This window comes from Lonchura striata, chromosome 11 (assembly GCF_046129695.1).
Source record: "Lonchura striata isolate bLonStr1 chromosome 11, bLonStr1.mat, whole genome shotgun sequence".
NCBI classification, from domain to species: domain Eukaryota; kingdom Metazoa; phylum Chordata; class Aves; order Passeriformes; family Estrildidae; genus Lonchura; species Lonchura striata.
Genome location: NC_134613.1, coordinates 9,213,758 through 9,234,270, shown reverse-complemented (window position 1 = coordinate 9,234,270; position 20,513 = coordinate 9,213,758). Strand labels below are relative to the sequence as shown.

Sequence of the window (20,513 nt, the reverse complement as noted above, 5' to 3'; positions counted from 1 at the left end):
GTGTTTTTTCCAAGTATATGCTGTTGCACAAATTGATTTCAACATAACACACCTTTGCTGGACATTTTTAAAGCCCTTAGACACTACGTGGTCCACATGCTGAGTTGAGCTCATGTCAGCCACCTAGAGTACTAAGTTCACTATTCTGTGGAACTGCACTGAAAGGAAGAACAGCCATGGTAATCTGACCAGAAAGAACTAAACAGTCTCCATATTCATACACAGAGTATTTCCAAGTAGTGGTGGTGGTGGTGATAAAACCAACATATTGAAGATTTAGAAAATGAAGATACAATTCCATGCTGTTGAGAACTTACATGTACATTTTAACGAATTTTGACTGAATTTCACATGCAACATTTTACTGACATTTTTTATTAAAGATAACACATCTTTATTTCTTAGCATTATATGAAACAATCCAAAATGCCAAATTTAGACATTTTAAAGAGATTGTCTGGATAGTTTTTTCACTCTTGCCAAAGTCTTTATTTCAAACTTCTAGACTGAAACATTACCCAAACTTCAGCTCAGTTCCCTGTAGTGTTTTTATTGTTATGTGCAGATTATACAAGTACACACAATTATGCCAAATTTCTCATAGATAAAAAATGGTGCTCAAAATCTGTGAGTTCATCTGATACCTTTGCAACAGCAGCATTTCTTTCACACACTCATTACAGCCACACCCACAAATCATTGAGAGCAAGTGGTGCATCACTAATGCTGCTGTGCTGTCCTGGTGCCCCCTCATCCTGCCCAGCTGCTGCACACTCACAACACTCAGAAACAGCACACATGGAAGGACTTCTCAGTGGCACTGTCCATCAGAGTGCCCCTTGGTCTCTCTGAAGGCCCAATAAAAACAGCTGCTCTAATTGCAGAAGTTAAAAGATAGCCAGAACAAATATCACTTTAGATAGAAAAAAACTGAAGGAAAAAAATAATACATAGGGGGTTGCAGAGAAGAGTCTCTTGTGGTTTCTCTGCCTCCTGTTAACACCATCCCTGGATGTTTGCTTGTATCCACTAGGTAATAAAGCAGAGTTAGGCAAATGAGAGAAAGAATATTTGTGTCATTCTAATTGGGTTTAATTCCTATGACAGCACAAATAATGGGCATGGAGATACAAAATGTGTCTTTCAACGAAGAGGCTGGAGCAAAAGCCACAGCTTCTTACAAGTGTGAACTACAGATTTAAATGAAATTCTAATTGCCAATACAAGCAATGAATTTGACCTCAGTCAAATTCAATTCTACATTCAGCTATTTGATGATTCATCCAGAATGAAAGAAAAACAAATGGCACTAGAGTCAAACTGAAACAATCACAAGAAAATTTTTCTGGAAAGAACATGAAAATTTACAGTAATTTCCAATAAAGGTTATTAATACTTTCAAAATTCAGACTGGGTCTTGTTTATGGCATAACCAAAATGTGACAATCTCTGATGCCTTCTGAAGGTTTTGGTGACAGAAGCAGTATCACCAAGATGCTGGGACACTTTCTGTACAGTCCCTTTAGCTCCCAGAGCTTATGTGTCAGCATCTGTAGTAACAGCATGAAGTCACAGCAAATGTTTGACTGATCAAAAGCTAGAGACACTTTTTCACAAGGGAAAACTCTCTTTTTAATTAAGACCTTACACACAGTTCTTTATCACAAAAAGCAAAGGCACTTTTCCAGGCCCATGCTAGAAAGATACCAAATCTCAGCTGTCAAGCTGATCAATTATCTACATTCATCATCTGAAGTAAGATAGGTGCAATCTGAACTGAACCAACAATGGATGTTATCCCCAGTCTCCACCTATCTGCCTTACAGCACTTCCCCAGCAAAAGTAGTCTGCACTGACTCAAAGGTGATGCTAAACCCCAGAAGGCCTGAACAGGTGGATTCCTCTTCCTTCTTCTTTGGGCCACCTGGTGACACCTGCTCTGCTGATTGAGAGGTCTGTAGACATGACTGAGAAATAAGTACAAAACCATAAAGCTTGTTTTTGCCTCCCCAATATTGTGAACATCTACACTTTATTAAACATATTCATATTTTAAAAACACTATTAAATAAGTAGCTCTTTTTTTTCCCTAGCCACTGAAAACTCAGAATTCTCAATTAAATGAGAATGACAAGTGCTTTATTCATTCATTCATTCCTAGGTGGCAGAAAATTAATGACTTTTGGCATGTATATTCCTAATTTCTGATAATTTCTAGTTAACTTATCTGCCCTAAATTTCTGAGAAAAAGCTATTTCTGAATCTTACACACATGCAATCCCCCCAAGAGTAACTGAAAGCCAACAGCAAAGCAAGTTACAGGCATAAAGACACTTCAGTGGTGGGCTGCAGTAGGAAAACCTATTGCTAGAGAGGTGCACAAACTTTAGCAATTCAGTGGAGTGCACTGCTGCTAACAGCTACCCCTTCTGCAAGAATACAAAAAGCAAACAATTGAAGTTTGCTCCCTTACACTCTGCACCAACCACCCAGTTTGAATGACTTCACAGGAAAGCACAGGCATAGCTTCACCCTTCCTGACATTTTTACAACATTTCATCAACTTCATAGGGACAACTCCACCTTTACCAATAATAAATACAATTTCACTTAAAAAAGAACCATATTTTATGAACTGCAAAGCCACTTCTGGATACAAAACCTGACAAGCTCCCAACCCAAAACTAGATCACATGGTACACACAGAGTCTTAGAGACTCACAGCATAAAGTGCAATCTCCTATTGATTTTAGCTTCATCTTGTGAGACCCATTTTCCTTTAAATCCTATTTCACCTAATAAAGCCATTTGCCAGTTACCTTCTCCTGATAATGCTAAACAAACCCCACTGACTTAGAGGATACTGAGAGCTTCCTGTAAAAACTGGGAACCTGCTACTGGCTTTATATAATCACAGAACCATTGTTGCTCCTCAGTCAGCTTCTTGGAACTGGGGAGAAGAAGGAGGGACAATGGCCTGGCTCCCTACCATGGTACAGCTGAGCCATGGGGAGGGCAGGGGGCTGCTCTTTGAGGTGGTCCATCTGTGCCCATCTAGGATTCTTCCAGCAGCTCCTCAGGGGTGAGACATAGGCAGGAGGAAGAATGGCACATCAAAGACACCAAAACAAGCACAAATCTGTGCTTTCCTCACTAATTGCTTCTACACCATGAAAAGCCAGCAGAGTCAGCCTGACCTCTGTGCAAGAGAACGCAATTAAGGAAAAAGAAAAATGACTAAGGGAAATTCTCCTACGATCTAATGAGGGGTGTGTGTGAGAGAAGATATTTTGAACCACAGGCAATAACTCTTCTATCACTCAAAATAGGTACCTATGGCCCAGATGTCAATGAAGGTTCTCCAAAAAACAATTACTCCAAATCTCTTTTTAGAGGAAAAGCAAATAGAATTAAACCATCTTTCTTGTTTTTCAGAGATGCTCTAAGTGGAAAACATGATGATTATATGATGAGCTGTCACTCGGCTACAGCCCACTCAGTTCTATTACTGCTTGCTCCAGCTACTTTAACATTCAGTCATCTCAGTTACCTTTTATACTCATGGCACACAGGAATTGTCAAATGCCCCTTACAACACAAGGCAATCCTTGCCCTCAGAGTCTAAGCTGATTTTGATCTCTTTTTGCTTTACTGGAATTTTACTGCATTGTGAAAAAGAGCAGGAGCCCTGTCTCCATATCATTTGAATTCCTGCACCATGCAGATTTTTCTCTGCCCTTCCTTTTGCTCTCTAGAAGACCGAGGTTACAGAGTATAGTGCACTGTTTGCATATCAAAAGCAATAGCACTTTACATTAAAAAAACGAAAAGCAGGCACTTTCCTGGTTTCGGTGACCAAGAGCTCAAGATTTCCTTCCTCTACACTTGTGACTTCGAATTCAGGTGTAACTCAGGTCCATCAAGACTGGTTCAGATAAATATTTTAAAACTTAATAAGCTTCCCCACTACCAGTGTTACCTGATACTTTTTTGCCAGAGACATTTTCTTTCCAGACCCTCTTCTTCTGGAGCAGTTAAAGACTTCACTGTCTTACCTGAAAGAACAAATGAGAAACATGCAAATAAGTTCAAAGATCATAAAGAAACAACTCTTATTTATCTGAAGTAATATGTAACTTGTTTGAATGCTACATAATGCTACCTCATTTACTGGGAGGTTTCAGTATCTTCTTCCAGCTGGCCTCCCTGGGCTCAGGTGTGTCAGATTTTATTGTTAAAAGAAGCAGGATGACTCTGTACTCTACCTTGCACCATCTAATGAAAGAACTCATACACAAAATACTATTCCAGGTTGCTGTAGCCTCATGCTGCGGTAGCAGCCTTGCCCTAAGTTTCTACATGGAGGTGCCTTTTCTGAAGCAAAATGTCCAACCCTGGTGCTAACAGACACGAGTTGTTAGTGCAGAACAATGAACACACCCTGAACTCTGAGTTGTGACCTTCATCAAGTCCACGACACCCAGCCTTGACACTTTATTGTTGCACCAGTTTTTCTCAGCAGGAGGCAGAATTGATCCAAGCACAAGCCATGTTACCTGCTGAATTTGACATGTCCCCAATTGTATCACCCCTAACCTTTATATCCTTGATCAGATCAACTGCTATTGACCTAAAGCCACCATCCACCCCCCAGAAAGCAGATGGGCAGATGAATACAATAATACAAAGATATTCACAGTTCTGTTTCTGAAAAAAACCCTTCCTGCATCTTAATAGGGATGTTTAGCCTAGTGCCTGGCATGTCACAGACAGGTGAGACTAAAGATACGAGCCATGGTGTCCTCGTGAGGGACAATAATTGGCTATCTCTGTGTTGGTCCTCTGCCCTTTTTACTGATGGTCACCTACAGTACACAGGTGAGTGCACAAAGGCTCCAAAACAGGTAAGAAAAATATGCAATCATGTCCCCTCTCCCCCTAACATGACTGTGAGATGTCACATCAATTTTAATGACTTCCTTGCCTAGAAACGCACCTGGCCACCCACGCACATAGACAGAGCGATGAGGCGGGAACAGAGAATGAATGACTCAGAGAAATCCCAGCTGTTTACACCACAGCGTCTCACTACTCCCAACACCAACTGCAGTGGGGGGTGTTCGAGCTGTCCTTGACCCTGCCAAACCCCTCTTCCACTACTTTTCACCATTAGAAACGTTGATGCGTTTCCAAGTCCTGCCATGAATGCATTACCAATTTCATGAGGAAGATCCATCTGCTTCAGATGGTTTAAAAGAAAAATAGGCAATTGTCATGCTCAGGAGAATCATGCTATAGTGTGACTGCACTGATTACACATTCCTTTGACCTGTTTATCATTCACTACTCACCTAAAACCCCTGTGAATCCTCAGAGATATCTGATCTGTTTCCCTATATGTCTTCAATTAGAGTCAGATCATTTAAAGAAGCTGCACTGGATCAGAAACAAGATCAGCATTTAAAATCATTCTCAGCAAATGTCCTTCCACTTTACTTTTTACTTAAAGCACACAGCATAATCCAAGTTCATTAAACACAACATGTAAGTGTTTATGAGTACATTGTTTTTGCATAGGGATCTTTATCCCCTTTTCTTTTAAAAAAATGTTTCCAAATTCTCACACACATTTCTGCACTAATGCTCTGTGTGTGCCTCACATGAAGCCAGTCCTGTCAGGACCATGTTTGAAGAGAGAAGGATCAGAACAGTGGATGCATGAAGACACCATTGCCATCACTCTTTAACCCTTACAGGACTACCACTCACCTGAAATGCCTTTTATTGCCCTTTCAGCAAGAAAAGGGAGAACCTCCTACAAGTGCAAGTTTGCCTTGGCTGCTGAAGACACATCTTATGATGAATAGTTCTCTTACATGGTTGTCAAAGCAGAGAGTGAATTTGCTAATTATTTGGAGAAAACGACACTCATCTTTCTACAAGGACTCGGTTTTGTGGGTTCTAGATCAGTGCTGATTCTTCCAAGACCCTGAAAAGCTGACATGCTGCACATCAGGTGTTCAGGAACCCAGGTTCCCCAGGCTGACTGCACCTGTCTGGTTGCAGACAAGTGCAGAAAAGCAGCCATGTTTCAGTACACTAGTCCTGCTCTCTGGCAGTCTACACCAAACACTGATGAAAGAAAAGGATTTTCCTATAAAACTGCATAAACCAGTAAGAGATAAAAGGCACACAGGACATAAATAAGTACAGCCACCTGGCAAAGACCAATGTGATCTAAGGTAGGTTGGAAAACTGCTGGCAGATTAACAAAAATAATCACATTCAAACCAAGGCTGACTGGATGCATGAGTTTGGAATGAGAATTTTTCACAGCTCTATTTCCCCAGAAGCATGGAGAAGAAACTTAAAATCTCAATTCTAACAACATATACAAACCTCTTAAAAATATCCTAATTCAGCTGTCAAATCTGTCTTTTATGTCCAGCACTATCTTCAGTGCAGTCCTGCCTTTCTGCCTGCCTGATGTATTCAGAGGTTGTTGCTGGAGTCCCTTCCTCTTGTCTGTCCTATTTAACTAATGCAATTCAAGAGAATGAAATAAACTATTTCTGCAACAGCAGGAAGGCACATAGTGAACTGCGGAATACCAAATCTACCAATTCACTTTATTCAGTGGATACAAATTTTACCCATAATACTTCTCTGTAACTGACTGACACTAAAACAGAACAAATAATTCAGTAATCACACCTGCACCCAGAACAGTCTGTCTTGTTCAGAACTGAGGTCATCCAGAGAGGGGAATTTGCTGTGCAGCTGCTGTACTTTACATAAACACAGAGCTTCCATGGAAATTTGAATGCTTGCTTCTCACCCCTCCTCCCTTTTTTTTAAAATATAATTTTCCTATATCCTTTGGAAAACTAAATTTTATGGGCAGATGTGAATTTTTTTCCTAATATGAGAGGAAAATACATCACAAAATTGTTTTCTCTTTTACACAACAGAATTGTCTGATGATTTTAGTATGATATTAACATAAAGTCCTTACATATTTTTATATCATAAGAAACAAAATTTTGAATTGCTTAACTCTACTTTTTCAAAAGTAGGCAACACAGAGCTTTAAAAGAGAAATGCCCAACGTTTTAGATTAAGTGTTTCAAGCTGATGTTTTATGTTTACATGGTTATAGAGTTCCACTGGCAAAATGACCCAGGATGCACTCACTTCTTCACAATGCTAGGTTTTGCTCCAAAAATCACCCTACTCCACATTTTGTATTATGCTAAATAAAATAGTGACGATTATTTCTCATGTGCTAAATGAATATTATTTTCACAACACCCTTCATAGTTCCCTTTTGTTAAGGGTATTCTCCAGTACATGTCTTCTCAGTCCCTGTGAAAACCAAATTCTAAACATTTCTCAAATGGTAAAGTATGAAATTCACATGTGATGTACAGAATAACCAACTTTACACTGATAGCTACCATTTAACAAAGACAGTAAAGAGTTCTGCAGCACAACTACACATTTACTAAACCCCAGGATAAGTTCATTACAATATCTATGTGTCTGTGTATCAATAACCTACATCAAAACATATTTAAGCTCTCATTTTGCAAATAGCTTGGTAAGGGTGCAGAACCTTATTTACCCATGTTCCTGAAACAAACTGCAAAGGCAGCTGTTTCAATCCTGGCCAGTCTAGGTGTTCTAACTGAGCCCAAGTCCCCCACTGCAGCAAGCTGGGAACTCTGCTTCAATCAGCATTCTTACTAGGACCCATTCAAATTCTTATATATATTGGTAGAATAAGCAGGAAGTTCAACAACAAAAAAAGGAAGTATATTTGCATATTTCAATGCATTAAAATAATGCAGGACTTCCATTCTTCTCTATTCAAGTTCCTGTGTAAGTGTAAAAGATGAAGCAGCACAATTTTCCATTTCAACCAGGGACTCTTAGAAATGGCATCAAAGGACAAAAATATGTCCCTGCAATCCAGCTGAATGTCATGTAGTCAACTGTTATAAAAGGTACTTACTAAAATGAGTGGCACAATCACCATTCCTTCAATAACAAAGAATCCTCTCTGAAGCTAAAAAAATTACAACATGGTTGTTTTGCACTTTTACTAAGAGTTCTTGCATTACATCAGCATTTGCATCAAAGCTGGTAGTGCAAAGAGGAGAGCAAAGCCCATTTTATGAACTGATGTAATCAAGCCTAGCGTCTCTCTGGGTTTTTTTTGTTCCTATGGTGGCAATGACATCAGCCTACTCTGCCTATTCAGTAGTGGAGAGCAATGACAGTTCTTCACCTCTGCTCACACATTTCTCTATTTTCCTCCTGCTTGTACATCCTGACACATTAAGAGCCACTTGCATTTCAGTGGGAAACAAAACAACACTCGCCTCAAATCCCTCCCTCACTCTTTTCCTCAACGCTACCAGCAGTCGAGGACAACATCAAAACTTGTCGAGAAAGTGGAAAGAGGAGAAAGAGAAAAACCTCAGGCACATCTCAACACTGCAAAGGGGCCATGAATTTCCAGTGGGATCCCACAGTGTTGAAGCAATAGCCTTATGCCAGATGCAGCAGGCACTGCGGCTCACAGTGACCCTGCAACAACTCTGCTTCTCCAAATCACTTTCCACACCTGCAACATCACACCGATTATACTAATCTTAAAAAGAACTTAGCATCAGCTGAGGAGAAGTCAATTTATTTGCCGTGGACATAATCCAGCCTTGGAATTCCCCATCTAATTAATTCTCTCATCTGAGACACAACATCTAGGCCAGAATACAGAAAAGAAAATATATTTATATATGGAAAGTACTGTAAAGCTTAGTGACAAATGTGATCTGTTACTAAAGCCTACCAGCAAGAACACTGTACATTTTGTAAATTTTCCTAACGAGAATTTTCTTGGATCTGCTCTGCTGTGCAGCACACAAACATGTATCTGCACACTATCAAAACTCATTGAAAAAGATGAAAAAATATCCACTATCAAACCAACCAACCTATTAACCAAACAATCCCCCAACCTCCATTTCTTCCATCTTTTAAACTACTAGAAGAAACTAATAAATATAATTTTTTTTTTAAGTTAGGTTTTTTGCAAGGTTTAAGGAAGACAGCATTATGGAACACCTAATGCAAGCCTGCAATAAATGTAATTAAATACCACATTAGAGAGTTGTGTACGTAAAATTATCACAAATTTCTTATGTTATTCCCTTCATATATTCTTCAGCTAAAGTCAGAGAAATTATTTCCATATTTTCCATTAGAAATGTAGACAGTAATAAAAATATGATTCTCTGTAGATGATCTGCCTACTTCAATCCCTAGAACTGATTTTTATTTCCCAACTGTCCTACCAATTAATAAAAACGAACACAGTCCCCCCACATGTGCTATAATTTATGAGCAGCTTACCAAGTAACATACAAAGAAATGAGCAAATATTTTTATAAATAGAACTCAAATGCACTAGAATGAAGGCATTATAAGTATAAAAAATAAAAGTGAGTTTTTATGAACAGAAAATGCTATGTACACATTAAAATGTATATAGATATGACATGTTTATAGAAACTATATGCAACATATAGGTAGATTATATCTATACTGCATCTATGTTGTCTATATGCCTGTGTATTATTGATATATTTATACAGATAGAAATATGCATACTTTTATCTCTAAATAATATAGATCTCTTCACTAACATCACTACCACCAATTTTTTTCCCATTTGGGAGAAGCTATCAATTTAAAACAAAGAACTTGATACATATTTATCCCTAACCCTATCATAAGCTATGCAGTTAGAGCCTAAATTATTTCTTTAATATTCTTTTTAGTAGCAGCTGACAGATATCTGATAACATAGAAATGTAACATTGCATTTAATTTCTCCACAGGCTGATTTCATGGAGCCCTATATGTTTTAGCAGAAGAAAGACATTCCACATTTTTACAGTGGGGGATGGGAAATGTTTACAAAAAATTGCCCTTGCTTTAATAATTTCTATCAAAAATTAAGAAACATTAATTTTAAAACATATGCTAAATAGTACTTCATTGTTGGTTCATTGGCTTGCTTGTCTCTTTTTTCTTTATTTGTGTGCTAAGGCACCATGTGTGGCAGAAACCAGTATGAAATTTTCTAGAGGACATTCCAATTATCCCCTTAAACTTAACATCTATGTATTCTTGCCCCTCTAGGAGAAAGAAGATAAATTACAACAGAAGACAAATAGCTCTTTCTAGTGTCATATCCCATACATGAAGCAGTATACAACAAAATGCAACGAGAAAGAATTACAATAATCCCTAAAATGATTGCAAGGTGATTATGTTCCATTTCACTTCCCAAGCCTTCCAGAAGGATTGATTTTGTGCCTTTATTTATCCTGATAAACTCTTCAGAGGGTTTTCCCCAGACAGGACACCCACACGGTGACAGAGGTGGAAATGACAAAAGGCAGAGCCTGTACCAGCCACTGCCTCCCCCACTCCCTGCAGTGGGGCAGGTGAACCTGTCACATGTCCCCGTGGCATGGGACAAGGTAACACTGCCAGGTGCCTGGAGCTCCAGCCCACTCGGCTTTGTTCCTTTGCCACTTGCATCCAAAGCGTGTGTAATTACCATCAGGGGAACCAGCCATTTACAGAAGCACTTTCGAATCACCTGAGACTATACACATGAAGTCTGTCAAAAAACTAAAGGCAACATTTCAAAATACACTCACTTGCTGTAGTGTTAGACAAAGTAAAGAGCTCTGAACTGCAGCACAAAGGTCAAAGTAGAGAACAAAATCCTCGGTAGAACTACAGATCAAAATGATTCAACACAGTGACAAGATGTAAGTAACATGTAATTTAAGGAAGCTCAATTTTTCAGCATAACAACTTGGCCAATAGCAGAAATCCATCAGAAACTAAACTATGATGGTTACTATTACCTCTAAAGGTAAATACTTAAGCTCTTTTTGCACTTGTTTTTTAGATTGTATTTTGTCTGAAATGCATATTGTGAGCAAGACAGTTGGAGAATGATGAATTATGGGTTTAGAAAGAACATACAGTGCAATATAAAACCTCTATTGCCTCATAATATAGATAATACTGTAGCCTATTTAAAAAAAAAAAAAAAAAAAAGGATCTTTACCCTGACTGCAAGTGACTGAATACTGCTCAAGAATAAAACATTTCAAAGTTTGACCTGGCAAAGTGTCATCAACACTACCTTTCATTGAAAGAAAAAGAATCCTTTGGTTAGTTAAAAGACTAAAACTTTTGTCAGCTGGCTAAGAAAGAATCACATATACAGCAACTTAAATAGAATTTGTAAACCTCAGCAAAATATGCCATTCTTCCAGAAAACATCAAGATGTTCCATAGTGATACTGGTAGAACATCTTTTCATATGAATAAAACAGAAATGCATCCAGTGTGCATGCAGGCCGACATTCAATAGAAAGATTGTCATCCTGCAGAAGTAAAAACCTATTCAAGTCATGAACAGAACTTGCCTACCTGAATCTGCAACTGAGCAGCTGTGTCACTGACTGGAAGGACACAGGAGAAAGCCAGCCCCAGTTTTAGCAGTCAGAAAATACAATGGGGGTTACAGCTGGAAGGGAACTGAGCAATAGGCTGGAGACAAAACAGTGCAACTGATCATAAACAGAGTTTCAAGTACTACAGAGTTCTAGCATTATTATACTAAATTGCAAAAAGAGAGGGCATTGCTGTTTTAAAAAAATTTCCACGTAACAAAACTGTAGCAGTGCCTGGCAAAATGAGCCATGATCTTCAACAAGGTACATCTGTGACGTAAGTTAATTGGAATATTTCCTGCTGAGACACAAACTGAAACAGAAAAACCCACTGTAAGAGGAGAGTGAGATGCCTAATACAGAAGATGAGAAAACAAAATCTCTTTGTCATCTTTCACTCTCTTTTCAGACACTCATCTACAAAGATGTCAAACAGATAATATGCCAAGGCAGCAACACAGCAGGAAAGGGATACTGCATCCTAACCTGCTCTGTAACTCTGCCTTACATGTGGGGCATCCTATGGATTGAATTACAGTTCAAACTTCAAATGGAACAGAAAAGCTTTTCACGTGCTACATAAAACAATAAACTAATTAACACTCAAGCAGACGTGAGGACACACAAGATCATCATTGCAATAACATTTACAAAAGTCATAAATAGCTTCAGCAAAGAACCAGATGAGATATATTTTGAATAGGGTAGCCACATTATCCTGATGCTCAGGGCAGACCAAGAAAAAAAAAACCCTAGAACAGGGATCCCAAATTGTCCTCACAATCTGCACTGTGCTTTTCCAGATAAAAGGTTTCTAGATTAACATGCACAGTTCTCCATCTCTAAATCATAGCTCTGCAATTACTCATGTAACAGGGTAAAGACTGGCTTGGTCCATGTGCTGCCTACTGCAGTGTGGTCCCTTCCCCACCCCCTTTATCTCTACTTAGGTTCTCCAGAAGCTGATGCACTGGAAATTGAATATGGGAAGAAAGCTTTAATTACGTCTTACATTGCCATTTATGATTTTCTGTCAGAAAACAAACCGAGTATTTAGGTCAGATGGGATGTCAAGTTCTCTGTCTTAGGCAAGCTGGATTTCTCTGCCATGTGCAAATCTCTCCTTCTGCACACTCATGGTACATCTGAGCTGAACACACATCTAGGATTTCTCTGCATCTCTAGAGGAATTGTGACTCCAACTGAATGTCCCATGGCTTGATTAGAGTCACTACAGGAATCCCCAGGCAATCCTCCAAAGGCCTCACAAAGCCTCCACACAAGTTCCAGACACAGAAACCCACAGAAGGCCAAAGAACAAATCACTGGAGCAGCGCAGAGCGCCCTTCTTTGTTAGAGGCTGAACTTGCTAAGAACTGGTCATTCTGACCCTGCTTTCAGGAGGGAAGAATTATCATTCTAGGGATATCAGAATCTTCAGAATACAGATGAAAAAATTCACTATATTAAAATGCTGATTTATTTGTTTTAATTTCCCTAAAATTTAGAAGTTTTTGCGTGTGTTTACCAAGAGAAGAAAATAAAACCACTTTTTCTCTATAGCTTCATCCTCAAAAATAAATAATGCAAGGCTGCAAATATTCTCCAGACCCTTTGGAAATTCTCACTCTACCCAAATGCTATTTTACTGCTGAAGCAGGCATTGACCAATATTCCAAGACAGAGTGAGCTCCCTATTCAGATTATCCCTATCTCCTTTATAAAAACATTTCCCAATCACAGGAAGGCAATTCTTGTGGGAGAAGGGAGAAAGCCCTACCATCTTTCATGAGGGATTTGTTATCTAGATCAGCTTAAGGGTGTACATCTGTGTACCACAGAATTTATGAATACTGTCAACGCCACAGTAACAACAAAATTCTGCTTCTGTAACTGCATGTTCCATCTGAGACATCAAAAAGAAACCATAATTTCAATTCTATGACCTTCTTATAGGGACAAAACAAACATCATAAATAATACTAACTAAAGACACTGAACCACTGACTCCCTGTCTTGTGACTTGAACTGAGGGGTGTTATCTAAGGAATAAATATTAAAGAGATGTTTTGGGAGAAACTGAACTAAACTGCAACCAGTTCTTCCCTAAAATACTTTAATGTCTCCAGAGGACCAAGAAAATAACTTTTAAACTATAACCTGAAACAAGATTTTTGCTGAATTTGTGCAAATTCTTATGGACTTCCAGAGGAGCTGTTTAAAAAGGGCTTTTACAACCCACCCTGGAAAATGCACCCTTCATGGTTTTGTCTACATTTGCTGTCTCAGTTTGCTTTCCCAACAAAGGTTTGCAAATTATTTCCAAACAAAATAGCAAAGAACTGTCTGGGAGCTCAATGAAGACATTTGTCCCTGAATGAATGAAGAAAGCAAAGAGTAATAACACAGAAATTTGTACTTGGAGAGGGCCAGGATTGACTCCATTGGTAATCCTGTCCCCCATGGACACGCATATTCCAGATACAGAGACAACTGGAGCCAAATGGAACAGCTTTGCACACCCAAAATCTACCTGAGCAATGCTCCCCTTGACCTTGCAGGCCCTCGTCAGACTCAGCTGAGGGCTGTAAGCACTCCCATCCAAAAATGCTGCAGTGCTACCTGACTTGGACAGGTCACGGTGAGCAGGTTACTGAAAATTGCAGATAATGTGCAATTCACTGGCTGATTGTAAGCACATAAGGTTTGTTATGGAAGAGTCTTGCCGGAGTGAGGTTTTCAGCAATGACCACTGCTGAACCCTTGAACTAGTGTAGAAAATCAGATAATTAGTAAAATGTAGATACTCCCTCTCTTTAGATATAGATATATACCTTAAAACATTCTTTACATCTTACATTATTTTCTCAAAATTTCAGTCTAGATTTCTTAAATTCAATTTAAAACAATGTTTATTTATTGCAACCTATTTTAGAACTAATACAATATTGTATGAAAAAAAGGTCAAAAGATTTTTAGGAAATCTTTAAGATGAGCACTTGATGCTGTTCCATGGATCAGAAAACCACCAATATCTGCTGAGTGCTGCTCACAGTTAACTGGAATTTTCCCCTATTATTCTATCCATGCAGTGTGCCAGTGGACAGATGGCAGCAAGGTACAAAATACGTAATGGACACAGATCAGCTGCATGACAGGGAACTTGTATATTTTTCCAGTGTATCCACATTTATGTCAAGAATGAGCTCTTTGAAAAAGCAAGTATATTTACAAGCATGTATAAATAAAAGAAGCATGTATTAGCATATTCCCATATAGTTTCATAAAAAATGTTTTTTCATACACAGAAGGGGAAGGAATTTTTCCTCTTTCTTGGTTTTCTTCAATTGCAGCCAAAATTTGCCACATTGAAAAAGGAAGGTGAAACATGAAAGTAGAGAAGCATTCATACAATGCTGTGCAAAAATGAGGAAGAAAAGGGGCCAACAATCACAGAGCTGCACACACCAGAAGGTTGTCCTGCAAGAACCTTACAGTGGTCACAGGCTTTTATGCCCATGGGCTGCTTGAAGGGCAGTAGCTCGTGATTTACAACATGAACAAACTCCTGCCATAAGACACTTCCTCTGAAAAGAACATCCACAAATTTCCTTACTCATCCAGTTAGGCACACGGAATGACGTGTACACGGAGAAAGCTTTTGCCTTAAATTTTCCATTAAATGAATGACCACAGGAATGCTAAGTTTCTAGAAAACAGCAAAACTGTTTTTTCAGTTGTCAAGATCTATAATTCAAAAAATCATAAGCAGGGAACTGCAGTCAACACATTCTGAAAACTTGGTCAAGTATTGCTTTTTTAACCTGAACAAACCTGAATTGTTATGAATTGAAATTTCACCAAACATAGAACAATTAAAGTTACAGCTGGACTCATATCAAAAGTAAACAGAAATATTTACTGTTTAGATGTCCAACACCTGTACATCTAAAAAGATGTAACAGAAGGGGTTTACTGGGATTTTTGCCTCTCCTTTCACTGCATTTTTCTCAAAACTGAGTAAATTCTGTCATTTACTAGAGATATAAAGATGCAACCTTTTAAGGAAAATTATTAATAAAAGGTTCATCAGAGTTTTGTAATAAACAAAGGGGGAAAATTAAACAAGATACTTTTAAAACTAGAGTTTTGACCAATTAAATTTGTTCCAAATATATCATTAAAAAATTGGCATTTTATCCTCATAAATTTGAGAGTGAAATTGAAGTCAAAGTAGCAATTTAGAGGACAGCAGTGTAATTCAGGATGTCTGACTGCCTAGCTCTTATGTAAGGCAAGCCAAAGAAATTAATTCTGTCATCTTTCTATGAAGTCCATGACTTCCATTGGAATGGAGTTAAATCCAGTTGATCAGTCACTAGAGGTGTCCCCCAGGGCTCAGTTTTGGGGCCAGTCCAGTTGCAAATGACACCAAGTTGAGTGGGAGTGTCACAAGAAAGACAATGAGGTGCTACAGCAAGTCAGCCTCTTCTCTTAAATAACAATCAACAGGGTACGGGAAAATGGCTTCAAGTTGTGCCAGGGGAGGTTCAGGCTGAATATGAGGAAGAACTTCTCCACTGAAAGAGTGGAGAAGTGTTGGAGAGGCTCCCCAGAGAAGTGGTGGAGTCACCATCCCTGCTCAGAAAATGAGTAGATGTGGCACTTCACAATACAATTAGTGAGCATAGTGGTTTTTGGTCAAAGGCTGGACTTGATTAACCTGGAGGTCCTTTCCAACATTAATGCTTCCATGGTTCTGTACATTTAAGCTACAATATTGATTTTAGGAAGACAACCAGCACTGATTAAGATACTTCAGCTGGTGGAAACCCCTTCAGATTCCAGATGATTAATTCAACTTGCCACCAAATACTTGGTCATCTGCTTTCATTCTGCTTTATCCAGCCCCATTTCTAAGTCATGGAGCTCGTTATACCATGTCAATGCTTAAAAAGATATTCCTACTATCAATTTTCTTCTCTGTTCTGGTAATTTTAGGCTACAATTAAATCTCCTCTTACTCTTTTCCCCCCATAAAGTAAATAGTTAATTTTTATTTTTGCAAAGCTTGTCTTGTAAGAGGAGATTGTAGAAATTTCAGCTCTTATCTCACATATAGGCAGATCAGTGATCCTATAGTACTAGAAACCCACTTTCAGAAGAATCAGTAAGATGAAATGTACCCTTAGGCTTTAATAAGACACTTTTACAGCTCAGTAAAGTCCCAGGTTGGTGCTGCAAGCAGCCAGCAGAATTCTACACGACAATACAGGACATTTGGGCAGTCAGGACAGGGACCCTGGAAGTCACACCTGACAGTCACTGCCACTCCTTTTCCATTCCCAAGTGCTCTCTGGCAGTTTGCACACTGACAGTGAGGACACCATTAACATTCACCTCGCCTGTTTTAGCCTGTGGAGTGTCAGGCATGGCAATAGGTTTTTAGCTTAAGACATTTTCTTTGTCTGGAAGTAGTTAGAGCACCTCATAAGACAAATTTCCTCTTCATTCATAAAGGGCTGACACTTGCGTGGGTAGGCTGTGAGCCTTCACAGATCTCTGACCTCACAGAAACCTTTACAAAAAAACCTCAGCAAGTTTGTGAAGAGCTTTCCTATTTAAACCAGTAAAAACTTTCAAAGAGTACCTGCAAAACAGAAAAAAAAAAACATATCTACTGATATGAAAGAAGAACTGATTAACAAAGCCAGTTAATCTTTAAAAACCATTGTTCTATTTTGAAAAATCTTCTGGGGTCACTCTTTTCAGATATGTTGGAAATGCTCATGCTATAACCTTGAAATTGAGACCTAATAAATGACTTTATTACAAGGTTGCATTGTAACAGGGAAACATAAAGCATTGATCTAGATACATTTTCTTTTATCACTTCCTAACTTCTTAGTCATTGGAGTTTCAAGCATAGTCATCTGTTAAGGTAGCTCTTGCAGTATGGATTTTTGTATTGTTTGCTTATTGTACAAATAAATAAACTACAGACTTTCAGAACAGTTTTTACTGTGCTGTGTGGACACCAGGCAATGCAGTTTCCAGTCAAAGTGCTGGAAATAAAATGTGAATTTTCATTATCAAGTAAGTTCTGAAAATAGGCAATTTCTTTATGTTATTGAAATAAAACCCAACAAAACTGCATGAAAAATCTGTATCTCAAAAAGGATTCTATCAAGCCCCTAGAACTTTTGTCTTATGTAGAATTATATATATAGAGATACGAACTATTGATAGAGGAAGATAACCAAACTTTGGGGTACAATTAGTGGGTTTTATTTCCAGAAAGGATTATTATGTTCATTGGCATCCAGCAAGCAGTGAAATGGATCCTAGTCTGGTTTTCTCTCTCTGAAGTCAAAATGGCAACAAAACCCCCTGCTATGTTCTATTTGTTGGCAGAGCTGTACCTCAGCAGACACACATCTTCTCATCTCACAAAATCAGCCTACATATTTTGTCTACCATCTACTGCAAAGAGGAAGAGAAATGCTGATTCCTTTTACAAAATCTATTTATTTCTGGCCATGGCTCTGAAGAACTCATTGCAGAACTCATTAGATGAGATACTTCAGTGTCAGAGACAAAGCCCTCTGGACACCTGCACAAGTGCTGCAATACTGATCTTACAAAGAAAGGCTTTAGCACCCGGAGGATGTCAATGAGTCCTCTGCAAGTTACTTGGCTTTCAAATATTAACAAATGACAAGAACAGGAGGAGGATTTTGCTCACTGAAGATGTTGACACTATATACACCTAATATGGAGTCCCTATGACAGCCACTCTGGCTATTCTTCAAAGCATCAGCCTCTCTGCAAAAAACAAACAAACAAAGGCAAAAAAGGCAAAAAACCACCCCAAACACCCCCCAATACATACAGATATCAACAAATGAAAGGCACAACAGCTTATGCCTCTTTTGCAGAGGTCTTTACTCAATGACTGATGGGGCAAAATAACTGCATCTTTAAGAGATACCACAGACACTGTAGAAATGATGAGATGTTTTGCAAGTAGGCATTCTTCTAGTAAACTTAGGAAAGTTTAACAGGAGTTTTGCACTGTCTAACAAAATATTTAGCACACTGTTCTCTAACTGGAAGATTCAGTTGCCTCCCTAACAGTGGACAACACTGTCTGGAAAAGCTGTGAAGTCAACTGCTCCTAAGCCTGGAGATCGTATTTTACTGTAAAATTAATGATCATAGCTCATAGGAGGGATTATTTAAATTATTTTCTTTAACTTGTAATAGGACCATGTGATAAATGTTCCACAAACAGGAATATACTGATGCAAGGAAAATCAGCTCTGTTAAAATTTGCACCCTCACCCCAGCCTGTAGACACTGGATGGCAGGAAAGGGATTAACAAGGAGTCTTCTGGCTACTCACATACTTCATGTGCTCCTTTGATAAAAGCCTTGGAGACACACAGCATTCATTTCTTTAGGCCATTACCAGAAGCCTTTTCTCCCTCAGCTTCAGGAAGCAAACGTGTCAAAAGCTGCTTGGACTTTTGATATTCCAAAAATTAACAGTGCTCTACAGCTGTGCTCTTTGTCATGCTCCAATTTTTCCTGCTTTTTCATTTAGAGTGATATTAGCTGCCAAAATATGTTTCAAGCTTGAAGACAAAAAAACACCTTCTAAAATTAACAGTAAAATAGAAATAAAGTTGCTGCCTTGGTGAACCAGTAACATGTACAGAATTGGGAAATATATTGCCAGAGGTGAAATATTACTTGAAGATAAGCTGGTAAACCAAGATACCAATGTACAATCCCAAAAGCTTGTTGGCCTTTGTTCCATCAATGAAATTACTGAGAGAATCCTTCTGAGACACAGAAAACAAAACAATTGGAAAGAGGAGATAATGTCAAATTATGAAGGTTAACAGAAATATCATTATTATTTATAGGAAACCCTCCATCCAATTCCTAGAGAGAAAAACCAATCAAAAAAAACTTCCTGAAACAAAACAGCTACTAAATTAAAGGTACTGCAGTAATGTGAGTATTTTATTAGGTAGTAAATTGCTCAATTCCCTTTCCTACTAAAAGATCCCATTTTAGACTGCCAATGCTCAGAATTGTTACTTCTGCATTAAGCCCATCTTTCACTGACCACAGCCATGGCTCAGCTTTTGAAGAGGGACAATCCTGAGTGCACCACTGGAAAGCTGCAGATATTTCTCTCATACCAGCTCCTAAAGCAAAGCCAAGCCTGTGTCAGGAGCAGGAGCACTGTGGGAGCAGCTTCTCTCTCCGCCTCTCTCCTGGGGAGCAGTGTTTGCTGGAGTGCTGCATCCACAGTTATTTGCTTCAGTACCTGAAGAAACAGCTTAGCTCATCAATCAAAAGCACATTCTCAAACACCCACAGCAAAACCACCCCCACGCACTGTAGGCAAAATGTATATGTGTACCAAGAAAAAGAAAATAATGATTTCTGACAGATGAGCAAGCTTTTTCGAAAAGTAAGTCTGTTATCATTTAATTATCAAATCTGTACAGCATCTTTAACTACTCAGTTGCACAGATTGCTGTAGTACACTAGATAGAAAATTCAGTAAATTCTGTCTCAAACTCCCAGCCTAAGCTGTTGCATTACAAAATGATTCTTGCTTGAATAATAAAACTAATTTTAAAAATAACTGGATGTCATACCAAACCAGAATTTATTTTCCAAACCTATGGAAGGTTTTGAAACCACAGAAAAGGGGATGGCAAAGTATTCAGTCATAAATTTATACTTGCTTATTTGAAATATTTGTATCCCACTGCTACAAATACATTTTACAACTATTTTTGTACAGCATCCTTTCAGAAAGCTACAGTACTAGGGCTTGCATTCGGTAGCTGCTTTGATTTACAGATTTTTTTCCCTTGGGTATCTGTTGAATTCAATTCTCACTTAGCCTTAACTATCACATTTCATTCTCCAATACATGGAATC

At 38.5% G+C, this 20,513-nt stretch overlaps 1 protein-coding gene across 7 annotated transcripts in view; it reads right to left on the bottom strand.

Annotated features, from left to right (window-relative positions):
• OTUD7A (OTU deubiquitinase 7A) overlaps window positions 1–20,513 on the bottom strand; it is a 107,931-nt gene that overhangs the window by 68,336 nt on the left and 19,082 nt on the right. For all 7 annotated transcript variants that reach the window (XM_021554172.2, XM_077785875.1, XM_021554171.3 and 4 more), the window contains exon 2: window positions 3,980–4,055. The gene's annotated coding sequence lies outside the window, so the exon portion shown is untranslated. The remainder of the gene's footprint in view (window positions 1–3,979; window positions 4,056–20,513) is intronic.